Source organism: Tamandua tetradactyla, chromosome X (assembly GCF_023851605.1).
Source record: "Tamandua tetradactyla isolate mTamTet1 chromosome X, mTamTet1.pri, whole genome shotgun sequence".
In the NCBI taxonomy this organism is placed as follows: domain Eukaryota; kingdom Metazoa; phylum Chordata; class Mammalia; order Pilosa; family Myrmecophagidae; genus Tamandua; species Tamandua tetradactyla.
Genome location: NC_135353.1, coordinates 153,834,264 through 153,847,245, shown reverse-complemented (window position 1 = coordinate 153,847,245; position 12,982 = coordinate 153,834,264). Strand labels below are relative to the sequence as shown.

The 12,982-nt window shown below is 38.1% G+C and overlaps 1 long non-coding RNA gene across 1 annotated transcript in view; it reads left to right on the top strand.

Annotated features, from left to right (window-relative positions):
- Positions 1 to 11,287, top strand: part of LOC143671545 (uncharacterized) — a 43,830-nt gene extending 32,543 nt beyond the window's left edge. The window contains exons 2-3 of the long non-coding RNA XR_013169595.1: positions 9,791 to 9,876; positions 11,183 to 11,287. This is a non-coding gene — a long non-coding RNA (uncharacterized LOC143671545). The remainder of the gene's footprint in view (positions 1 to 9,790; positions 9,877 to 11,182) is intronic.
- Positions 11,288 to 12,982: the final 1,695 nt, after the last annotated feature.

Sequence of the window (12,982 nt, the reverse complement as noted above, 5' to 3'; positions counted from 1 at the left end):
AAGACCTATACACAGAAAACTACAAGAAATTGCTAAAATAAATCAGGGAAGACCTAAATAAATGGAAGGGCATACAATGTTCACGGACTGGAAGACTAAATATATTTAAGATGTTAATTCTACCCAAATTGTTTTATAGATTCAATGCAATACAAATTAAAATCCCAACAATTTACTGTGCAGAAAGAAAACCCAATAACCACATGTATTTGGAAGGCCAGTATGCCCCAGTAGCTTAAAGTATCTTGAGAATGAAAAATGAAGTGGAACGTCTCACATTACCTGACTTTAAAGTATATTACAAAGCTACAGTGATCAAAACGGTATGGTATTGGCTTAAAGATAGATATACTGATCAATGAAATTGAATAGAGTGTTCAAATATAGACCCTTTCATCTATGGACAATTGATCTTTTAAAAGACAGTCAAGCCAATTCACCTGGAACAGAGGACCCTCTTCAACAAATGGTGCTTGAAGAATTGGATATCCATATGCAAAAGAATGAGAGAGGATCCATATCTCACACCCTATACAAAAATGAACTCAAAATGGATCAAAGACCTAAACATTAGAGCTAAGACTATAAAAATTTTAGAAGAAAATATAGGGAAATATCTTATAAAACTTGTAATAGGAGGCGGTTTCCTAGATCTTATACCCAAAGCATGAGCATTGAAGAAAGGAATAGACAAATGGGAACTCCTCAAAATTAAACACTTTTGTGCATCAAAGAACTTTGTCAAGAAAGTAAAAAGGCAGCCTACACCATGGGAGACAATATTTGGAAACCACATATAAGGGTTTAGTATCCAGAATATAAAAAGAGATTCTTCAACAACAAAAAGACAAACAACCCAATTAAAAACTGGGCAAAGGACATGAACAGATACTTCTCAGAAGAGGAACTACAAATCACTAAAAGGCACATGAAAAGATACTCAACTTCACTGGCTATTAGGGAACTACAAATCAAAACCACAATGAGATATCATCTCACATCCACTAAAATGGCCATCATCAAAAAAACAGAAAATGACAAGTGCTGGAGAGAATGTGGGTAAAAAGGCACATTTATCCACTGTTGTTGGGAATGTAAAATAGTACAACCACTCTGGAAGGCAGTTTGGCAGTTCCTCAGGAAGGTAAGTATAGAATTGCTATATGATCCAGCAATTCCATTGCTAGGCATCTTTTCAGAGGACATGAGGGCAAGAACAAAAATGGACATTTGCACACCAATGTTTATAGCAGCATTATTTACAATTGCCAAGAGATGGAAACAGCCCAAATGTCCATCAATGGATGAGTGGCTAAACAAGCTGTGGTATGTACATACGATGGAATATTATGCAGCTGTAAGACAGAATGAAGTCATTAAGCATGTAACAACATGGATGGACCTTGATGACATTATGTTGAGTGAAATTAGCCAGAAACAAAAGGACAAATGCTGTATGGTTTCACTAATATGCACTAATTAATGACTGAACTTTGAGAATTGAAGTTAAGAACACAGGTTATCAGGAGATAGAAATAGGGTAGAGATTGGGCAATTGGTGTTGAAAGGATACAGATTGTGCAACAAGACCGATGATAAAAATTCAGAAATGGATAGCATAATACTACCTGATTGTAGCACAATAATATAAGCACACTGAATGAAGCTGAATGTGGGTATGAAGAGGGAGAAGGGCTGAGGCACGCATGGAACCAGAAGGAAAGATAGAGGATAAAAACTGAGATGGTATAATTTAGGAATGCCTAGAGTGTGCAATGATGGTGATTAAATATAGAAATTTTAAAATGTTGTTGCATAATGGAGAACAAATGAATGTCAATATTTCAGGGTGTTGAAAATAGATGGTGATGAGAAAAAGTACAATCAATATAAGCTAGGGTCTATAGTCAACAATAATATTGTAATATGCTTCCACTGAATGTAACAAAGGCATTATGCCAAAACTAAACATCCACAGGCAGGGAGATTGGGAAAGGGGTATGGATTCTTTGTGGAAGTAAAGGAAATGTCTTCAGATAGTGTATGGTGGCAAAGGGATGTCTGAACACTTAGAATGGATTGTATCATATGGGAATAAAACTATTTAAAAATGAATAGAGAGAAGTTCTAGAGAAAATGCGGAGAAAGAGATGTACCTATTCACTGTTGGTAGGGAAATGAGAGGTGTAGCCCCTTGGAGGAGAGTGTGTTGGTTCCAAAGGAGGCCGGGATGGGTTTGCCATATGGATCCTGAAACCCCATTGCTCAGTATATACCTGGAGGAACTGAGTGTGGGGACACAAATGAACATTTGCACACTGGTGTTTCTGGCGGAAGTGTTCCCTATTCACAATGAATGCAGGTGGCTTAAGGGTACAATGATTGAGGAATGGAAGGGGGAACTATGGTGTATATATACAATGGACTACTGAGTGGCCTCAAGATGGAATGAAGTTGTGAGGCATGCAACTAGATGAATGGACCTTAAGGACTGTATGATGTTGAATGAAATGTCAGGAACAAAAAGACAAATATTATGCCTCAATCATATGAACTAACTATAAAATAAAAATTCGGTGAACTAAAGTCAAGAGCATGGGTTATCAAGTTGGGTCTTATTGTCAAGGGTCCTAGATTATAAACTCTTACAGAATTAACATGTATTCAGGAGGTGTAACTGTTAATTCTAAATTCTGAGATACTGAGCTGCTTGTATATAACATGGTCTTTCCCAGAAACTTCGGGCATTTATGTTACACCTGAGACTCAGAGTTAGAGCTCTGAAGCTATGAAAGTCAGGAGTACCCCATACCGGAACAGTTTAAAAAGTTGAAAAAGTGATCAGACATCGAGTAGAGACATGAATGAAGCTGATGTGGATAGGACTAAGGTAGAGCAGAATACAATGTAAAGGATGCTATCTATCATCCATATTTTAAAACTTCAACTTCTGTGTGAGACTAAAGGGAGAAATGTTTATTGGTGTGAAAAATTTATATTTTGGGTAGTGCATTTCCTAATTTAACTTGTATGGTCAGTTTAGTTGAACACCATAAGTACATGGAATCTTGAATAGGGTGTGAGATTTGTTTGCCCAGGTTAGTGTGATGCCCTGATATATCCCAGAGTGATTTGGGCAGTGAATAAAGAAGCATTTGCAAAGTCCCTCAGGGGAATGGGGAGAAAGGAGGAAATACTCAACTTCCCCATTTGGAGAATTTTTTTATATTTTCCCAAGTAGTGGGGACAACCAAAAATCAATAGGCTGAGCTCTCGAGCTTGGGGTTTGCCCCTATGAAACTTATTCCTGCAAAGGATAGGCTAAGCCTGCTTATAATTAGGCCTTAGTGTGACCCCTAGAGAACCTCTTTTGTTGCTCAGATGTGGCCTCTCTCTCTAAGCCACCTCAGCAGGTGAAGTCACTGTCCTCCCTCCTGCATAGGACATGACTCCCAGGGTATAAATCTCCCTGGCAATGTGGGAAAGAAATCCCAGCTTGAGCCAGAACTCCACATCAAGGGATTGAGAAAACCTTCTTGACTAAAAGGGGGAAGGGAGAAATTAGACAAAATGAAGTTTCAGTGGCTGAGAGATTTCAAACAGAATCAACAGGTTATCCTGGAGGTTATTCTTATGCATTATATAGATATCTCTTCTTAGTTTATAGTGTATTAGAGTGCCTAGAGGGAAGTACTTGAAACTGTTGAGCTGTGTTCTAATAGCCTACATTCTTGAAGACAATTGTATAAAGATTTAACATTTACAGGGTGACTGTGATTGTGAAAACCTTGTGTCTGATGCTCCTTATATCCAGGATATGGACAGATGAGTAAAAAATATGGACCAAATAAATAAAAAAATAATAGGGGGACAAGGGTAAAATAAATTGGGTAAATGGAAATACTAGTGGTCAATGTGAAGGAGGGGTAAGGTGTATGGTATGTATGCGTTTTTTCTTTTTATTTCTTTTTCTGGAGTGATGCAAATGTTCTAAAAAATGATCAGGTTGATGAATACACAACTATGTGATTATATTGTGAACCATTGATTGTACACCATGTGTAGAATGTATGTGTGTGAAGAATTCTCAATAAAAAATTAAATTAAAAAAACACAATGGAGAGGGGGCCATTAGGTGTGATTGACTTGAGATCCATTGCTCTGCAAGGCTTGAGGAAGAGTGTTGTCTATGTTTTCCCTGACTCCACCTCCTTCTTCCCACCTGCTTCTTCTTGATTATATTCCTTAACCCTGCTTGTGCTTCTTTTTGTTGAGTGACTGCCTGAATTTCTCTTCCACCCCACCCTGGCATACACCCATATTTTGACTTCCACAGATTTCTGCTTCCACTCTGTTTCGACCAACCTCTAGGCTAATCTTGCTTTAGACTTTGGTTTCCAGCATTGATTTATCCATTCATTTTCTCACAGAAAAAAACATTGAACACCTTATGTTTAATGTTCCCCCCCCCCCCCCAATCTGATAGCTTCACTGCTTGTGAGATCTCTGTTATCTCAAAGGAGAGGAATTCCTGACTGCAACCCTGGCCCTAATAAACCCCTCCAATAAGGTTAGCACCAGTTCTTGGAACACTCTTCTCCACACCAACCGCCACCCCCAAATTCAGCTTCCTTGCTTGTCAAGTCACTGTGACAGTCCCTAGGGCTTGTGCGTTTCCTCACCCGAAGGCTGCTTCTTGGTTTTTCATGATCCTCAGCCACTTCCTGACATCCTTCTATGAGTGGACAGATGACTCCAAATCATGAGGAAACACTGTGTATCAGTTAGCTTTTGCTGAACAACAAACTACCTCAAAAGTTTGTAGCTTAAAACATTACTTATTATGGCACATACATCTGTGGTTTGGCTGTGGGCTTTGTTTTAGGCTGGGCAGACTGGGACACCTTAATAGAGGCTGTTCTGCTGCAGATTGTATTTTCTCTCAACCTCTCCCTAGGAGCAGCAGGTTAGGTCAGGCATATTTCATGGGGAAGGCATAAGCACAAGAATGAGTGAATCCAATTGTGTGAGCACTTTTCAGGACTCTGTGTCACATCTGCAAAATATCACTGGCTAAAGAATATCACATGGCTAAGTCCACGGGCAGGGAATTATGCCCCACCAATGTTGGAAAGCACTGCAAAGTTACATGGCAAAGGGTATAGTCTCAGGAGAAGTGAAGAACTGGGCCATTGATAAAATATTTTGCATTTCCTGTCCCTACCCCCTATTACTGCCATAGTCCCTCTCTTAGACTACATCCACAGATGGACATCTTCCCAAACCATGGCTCAGTTTGCCATGCTTTCTGGACATAATTAAAGGTATCTTTCTCCAGGTGACTTTTCTCTTAATTTGCATTTAGACTGCTCTAAGTCAGTTTGTTCACTTCATGGTCATATTCACATCTTTGTACTATGTATTAAAATGCAAAAATCTGGTATAAACATATCCTTAATACCCATAAAATTGTTTTTGGAATGGAAAGAAACTTGTGATTATGTGATCATTAGGGAACAAGGAGTGGATATGCTAGATTTGAAATTTAAAAAGCAGTTATTGTGCTCTTTGATTAGTAGACTGCCTTCTGCCCAAGCCTACACCTTTGAATCAGCTTTGAAAACATGAACAAACTCAGGGCATATGATGGTATGTACAAGTTTGAATGATGAAGTTTAAGTGGACACATGGCTCCCCATGTCATCTTTCATTGAGTCTAAGAGTCTTTGAATCTAATAAGTGGCATTATGTATCTGAGCATTGGAATCCTTTCAGTTGGTTCTAAGCCTGTCATAGTTTCTAAAAGGAAATGTAAGGCTTTCCCAATGATCTGGATAAAAGCCAGGGTTTTGTACTTCATTGAAGTACTGAAGTACTGTACCATAGATTACAACCTTAGTCCTGTTGTTTCTTGAAGTTGGGCAGGAACATATGATTTGCTTAATACAAGCTCATCTTAACCACTAGAAAAACAACTCAAAATGTATGTCTTACTGTTAATGGGTTAGCATTTTCATGTTTATATCTGTAGAACCCTTTTTTCCATTTAACAAATGCATGCTCTAAATAATATAATGAAGGTGTTGTTAATGAATAGTGACTGGGGTTTCTTTCACCACCTCAAGAGCTGATTTTTAAGCTATCACTGAGGGCTCATTTTTCAAATCAACACATGTCATTACTTTAGTTACAAACAGAAAGGAATTGCAAATATATTATAATTGATTTGCTGGCTTGTTTATAGACTCTAGAAGCGATTTATCAAGTTTATATGGCTTCTTGTGAATTTCAGCAGCTTGAGTTATCCACTTATTATTTCCCAGTGCATTAGGCTGATGGTATGATAGGTTGTCTTCAGATATAGGTTATGTCTACTTTCTACTTCTCAATACCATTAACGAGTTAGATGTTTATAGACTATAATTACTGTTACTTGAGCACTCGGTAGCCACACATTCACTCAATAGTTCAATGGGGCTCTATTACCATAAGCCAAGTATTTTGGACACCTGGGAGAAAACAGTCATTACTTAAGTTTTTCCCACATTACTCTGTAAATGAGATAATGTTGAGCATTTTGCAAATTATACAGTGCTATGCAAAAGGAAGTTACAATTCTTTTCTTACTTTTCGTCTATTTTTTGCTGCCTGGAATGGTAAACATAACAATATTTATTTGGTCATAAACCAATATTAGTGGCTCCAATTTTCCACACCAATCCAACTTTCCTAAATGCCGTCTTTAATTAGAAAACTTAAGTTGCAATATTTACTCTTTGGGTCATAACACTCCTCTCCTTCTGTACTTTGTCTCCTTATATGTGTATGTGTCTACAAATAAGTAAAAGATTAAAAATGCATAAAAGCCACAGTTTTCTGACAAAAAAATTTTTTTGCCCTTTAATTAAAATCTCATGGCATTCAAATCCACTGAGTTTTAAGTCCATTTTTTCTTGTCTCTTGCATTTTAAATGACCAAGAGAAAGGATTTTATAAATGCTCTTTGAATGTAGTTCTCTTATAAGTGCCCAATGCCAATATGACCTCATAGCCTTGCATAAAAGCCTAGAGAATTATTTAATGTGTCTGTGGTAGTTAGTTTCAGTTGTCAATTTGGCCAGGTGAAGGCACCTAGTTCTGTTGCTGTGGACATGAGCCAAAGGTATGTGAACCTCATCTGTAGCTCATTACATCTTCAGTTGGCTAGGAGGCATGCCTGCTGCAATGAATGATGTTTGACTTAATTGGCTGATGCTTAAATGAGAGAGCACAAGGTAGCACAGCCCAAGAAGCTTGGCATACCTCATCTCAGTAATCTCAGCTCAGCCCAGGCCTTTGGAGATACAGACAGGAATCGCCCTGGAGAAAGTTGTTGGAACCCAGAGGCCTGGAGAGAAGGCCAGCAGAGATTACCCTGAGCCTTCCCACATAAGAAAGAAACTCAGATGAAAGTTAGCTGCCTTTCCTCTGAAGAACTAACAAAATAAATCCCCTTTAATTAAAAACCAATCTGTCTCTGGTGTGTTGCATTCCAGCAGCTAGCAAACATCATTATCTGTTTGTTAAAATCCTTCCATTTTTATCCCTCTAAGATGTTGCTCCAAAATAACTTCTGGCTTTTTTTTTGTTTCTTTATATTTCTGAGGGGACACTGTATCAGGGAAACATGCTCCCTTTATCTTTTCTATAGAACAAATCCAAACTAAGGAAAATCTACTTCTACATCTGTCAACCTCAATGGTTCTATTATAGCATAAGCAAAATTAATATCTTAATTTACACCTATCAGCTTAGATCAGGGTTTTTCAACCTCAGCACTGTTTACGTTTGGGGGTCAGATAATTCTTTGGGTGGGTCATTGTGCACTGAGGATGGTCAACAGCATCCCTGGCCTCAACCCAGTAGATGCCAGCACCAACTCCTCCGAATTGTGCCAACCAAAAATGTCTTCAAATGTCCCCTGGGGGGCAACATCACCCCCAGCTAAAAAACACTCTCTTAGATATATTTCAGTCAGGCTGTTCCTCAGTACTCAGTTTTTTATATTTTTGAAGGTGGAAGCTTTGATTTGCTCAATTTAACCTGCAATGTGTGATCATCCTCTGTTACTAAGACTACAGGAGCGGTGCTATGCCTGGAACAAACTGCTCATCTGCAGTAGAGACCACCTACTTAGGCAGCTTGCTGTGTACTTTTTATGATATTCTATGCTACTTATCTCATTCAGTGCTTCTTTGTTTCACATACGAAGAAATCAAGGCAGTGAATACAATTTCCTGGGGTCTGTCTACCAAGATTCCATCCAAAGCAAATGTTCTAGGTCTTTAAAACTCCCAAACTGTTTTTATGTCCTTTGGTTCAGTTATTTGTCAATAAGCGTTTATTATTGTTATCATTACCTATATAAACTATAGTGTGAGAAAAAACTGATTTTTGGCTAAGAACTCTACTTGAAACCTCCTTCAAAAGAAACTTTAGATTATCATCTGGCTTGTTGACATGCTATTTTATAATACTAGAATTGTTCCTTTCATTTCCCCTATCCTACAGGTTTCTGACATATTGGACTCACCCATATTCAATGAATCCTTGCCAACTCACTGTATAAACAGCCATGAATAAATACTAGTTGATTATCCCTAGCAGTTCAAGGTGATTTTTCCCCAAGGATATTAACAATCTTTGATATACTTGCAGTTGATTATCCACTATGAATATTTGTGTGTTTCAACATATACTAGGAACTTATTTATCTAAATTGGAGGGCTCCCACCAGCATTTCTTTTTAAACTTTTGGGCTATCCACAGTAGCTCTTCTTCACTTAGACCTTGATAGGCATTAACTTTAAAAATATGAGACAACTTACAGGCAAAGGGGAAAGAGGGAGATCTCAGTCATTGACTCAATTGTGTGGGGTTGGCCTCACAAAATTATACTTCATTTTGAATCCTTCTGCTCTCATTTCCTCAGGATGTTGTGTGTGGTCTGTCACCTCAGAATAATGTTTAATCACTTTCTGACGACCTCTGATATGCTGTCTCGGGCAAATGAAGTATCACATGTTGCCAGCATGGCGAATGGCTGGTCACAGGAAGGCCAATAATGGCCAGCAGTATTGGTTTCTATATAATAATTGATGAATGGGATTGAATGTTTAGTTTTCTCTGAAAAATGAATGGCGAGGTTGCTATAAGGCAATGGGAAGAAGGGTAAACATTGAGAAGAAAGGGATTGGGAACTCAGGACTGGCTTAGGCAGGAAATGAATTTAGCTACAGTGACATCCACTTTTGACAGTGTCTGCACAGCATGTGCCTGGCATAGCGCCTGGAGAGGGAAAACATTTTGACTAAATTTCTTTAAAGGAAAATAAGAAGCAGTAGATTGCATTTGGAAAGGCAGACCTTCAATCCATTTCCTTGGAGAGCCTAGTATGTACATGTTTTCTGTCAAGGATATATTTGAACTGCATCTGGGTCTCAGCAGCCTGGTTCCATATTGATTATTTAAATGTTATTTTCTGTCCAAATGAAACTACTTTTTAGAACTGCACTGTTAAATCTGTATTTCCAGATTTCAGCAATTTGCATTAAGAAGAGCTATGAGCCTTCTGTCCTCAAATCAATTATTGTTGTCCCTTAACACTGCCAAGAATAAACCATGCAAAGCTAATTGAGATAGCATTCACTCTTCTCTCACAGACAAGTACAAGTTTTTCAGGTCAGGAAAATGAAAATTCTCTCTTAAACTGGCTATTATAGCAAAGAGATAACCCATGTCTCATTTCCAGTGGCTCTCCCTTGAATGACTACACTGACAAATAGGAAAGATGAGCCCAGGCATCCATCAGATGAAGAATGGCCGACGAGCTATCTGGTAAGGAGATGCTCACAGACAGGTATTCAGGTTAAAAGCATTTGTTTATTAAGAGAATTCTTCCAATCACCCGGTAAATTACTGTTTAAAATCCTTTCAAGACACACAATATACTAATTTAATGATCTCCTTAAGTGGCCTAAGAAGCCAGCTCTGAAAATAAAGCCAGCATTGGTTATGCCCCAAAACATCGCTGTTAAATGAAAATGTCAGGAGAGATGCGTAAGACAATCAGGACCTGAAGCTCATAGTCACGGGAAATTTTCTTATCCATAAAATGAATTTAGAAAGATAAAATATAGAATGCTGAGTACAATAGTACTCAGTTACTTCAGAATCACTTTTACTTTCCTTCAAATTAAGATATATATATATCATATATGTAACTTTTATGTTGTTTATGAAACTATAGGTAATTGCTATAGTATCTTACAGTTAATTAGTGTTTATATTTCTTTGATAGTTTTAATTAAGAAACATTGGCTTTTTTAGTAACTAATAGGTATAATGTGTATATTGACGCAATTTTCAGTAAGGAATTTGGGAATTACACTGTGTGATTTTAAAACAAATACCTTAAGGTAAATTTCCAAAGCAGTGGTTCCCAATGCGGTGGGATTCTCAACTATAAGCTAGTGATGAACATGTGATATACTGGATGAAAATTGTGTAGAAAGGATGTTGTTTCAAGATGTATCATTCTTTTGCATTGACCAAGTGCTTTGGATCACTATTAGATCCAGGGACAGTTAATATTTGTTGAGTGCATGTTCTATGATGTTGTGTTCAGGTTTTAAAATTAGAAGATAATATTGACATACATTCTCTGTTGTGGAATTTTGCCCCATTAGTATTTAGTGAAAGAAAAAAAATGAATTTTGTATTCAGTGTCCCTAGACTCTCATTTTCTTCTTTATGACTTTTTCTTTCATGTTAAGAATATATGTTGTTGGGTTTTCTTACCTAATTCTTTCCTTCTCACCTGTTCTCCCCCATCTCCAAAAAAAAAATCCTACAGGAAAGTATTTGTAATGTAAAGAGCAAGATCATGAGCAGGTGCTCATACCAGTTGCCTGGACAATAAGCTAGCTGAAACCCAGGGAGACTTCATCTTTTCCAAATAGGAAGAGTGGTGCCCAAGCTCAGCTTCCAATGTCACTGCTGGCTTCCTGTCCCTACTTCTTCTTGCCGTCCTTCCCCCCATGAGGACTATAACATTCCAAGGAATCCATAGGTCACAGGTACTGGGTAGTCAGCACCCTGAATCCAGGTTCCTGGTTCCAGACAGCTTCTTTATTCCAACCAGTGACAAAGCCACCATGTCAAACTTGTTCCATAAGAAGGGAGATCCAAGATTCAAGCCCACACCTGGTCCAGAAAATGCTCTCCAGTGAATGATCGACAAATCAGCATCTCTGCTTGATGGCTCTGATCTTGTAAGTTTTCTCTTTCCCCATTGATATTTATTCCTTAACCTAGTGCTGTATGGATATCTGTGCTTGATATTGCATGACTTATGAAGTTTTTCTAACCCACTGTATGACTGTTGGCAGCCCTGAAGAGAACCACCTAGTTCAGTAGCTTTCATATTTAGTCTTTATTCACCCATCATTATGGCATCATAATATTGTGTTTGAAGCATTATTTCTAAGTATAGAATGAAAGATAACTTTCTGAAAGATATTTTAGTATCAAGTAATTTGTGGGAGGGCAAGTATTTCAAACACTTTCATTAGGAAAAACTTTCTGAGTATTCAAACCTCACAGTACATAGGTCATTCACTGTGTGAGGCAGACCTTAAAATCAGAGTAGACTTCCTTAAATAAAGGGCACTGAAAATTTTATTTAACACATGGAATAAGACACTGTAAGCTTCTCTTTCTCTGTTAGCAAATATTAAGCAAATACTTATGTATTCACTCATTCATTCATCACGTGTCTCTCCTTTGAAATATAAGTTTCATAGACACAGTATCCTGTTGAACAGATAAAATCATTGCCCACAACAATGCCTGGCACACAGAGGGTGCTCAATTAAAATCTCTTGAATGGATGAGTGAGCGCCTACCACATGCCACAGTAGATACAAGAATGGACCAGGCATACACTGTCCCACTTTTTACAGATTTCACAGTCTGGGAAGACATAATAATTCCAAAATAGTGTTATGACTTTTACCAAGAGAGAAGTAGATGATACTATTACATTTTGTCAAGCACCCTCTGTGCATGAGGTACTGTCCTAGGCACTGAGTCTCACTTGATGAAGCAGTGTAGCGATCAGGAAGGTTCCCTAGAGGAACTGACATTTAGGCTGACACAGGAAGATAAGTAAGAGTGGGTCAGAAGAAATGAAGGTGTTCCAGGCAGAGTAAACTGAATGTTTGACTTCTCAGAGGTAGAGAGCACTGGAGAGTTCAAGGAAGTGAAAGAAGTTCAGGAGAACTGAAGGACGCGGAGCAAGAGAAGAGCAAGAGACAAAGTAGCGCTAATCCACCTGAAAGACTTGGGGGCATTATCCTAAAGACAGTAAGAAAGCCTTAGAGGGTTTAAAGAAAGGGAATGACAGGATCTGATTTGCATTGTACAATTATCATTTTTTACTAGAGTGCTGAGAATGATTTGGAAGGAAATAAGACTGGCAGAAGGATGCCCTTTAGAAAGTAGGATCAATTTAGATGAAGATGATGGGGGCTTTAATTAGTGTGATAGAGGAATGATACAGTGGTTCTCAAACTCTGCTGCACATTAGAATCATCTAAAAGCTTTAAAAAGTCCTGGTGCCCAGGCTACATCTGAGACAAATTAAATTAGAACCTCTGAAGTTGGTACCTAGACATCACAATGTTTTTTTTGTTTTTTAGTGGATTTATTGAACTATAATTGATATACAAAACTGAACATGTTTAACGTTTCCAATAAGTTCTGACATGTGTATGCCCACGAAACTCTCACCAGAACCAGCAAATAAACGTATCCATAACACCTAAAAGTTTTCTTATGCCTCTTTGTAATTCCTGTGTCCCACCCCTCCCCACCTCTCCAAATCCCCAGGCAATCACTGATTTATTTCCTATTATCATGTATTAGTTTGCATTTTCTAGCA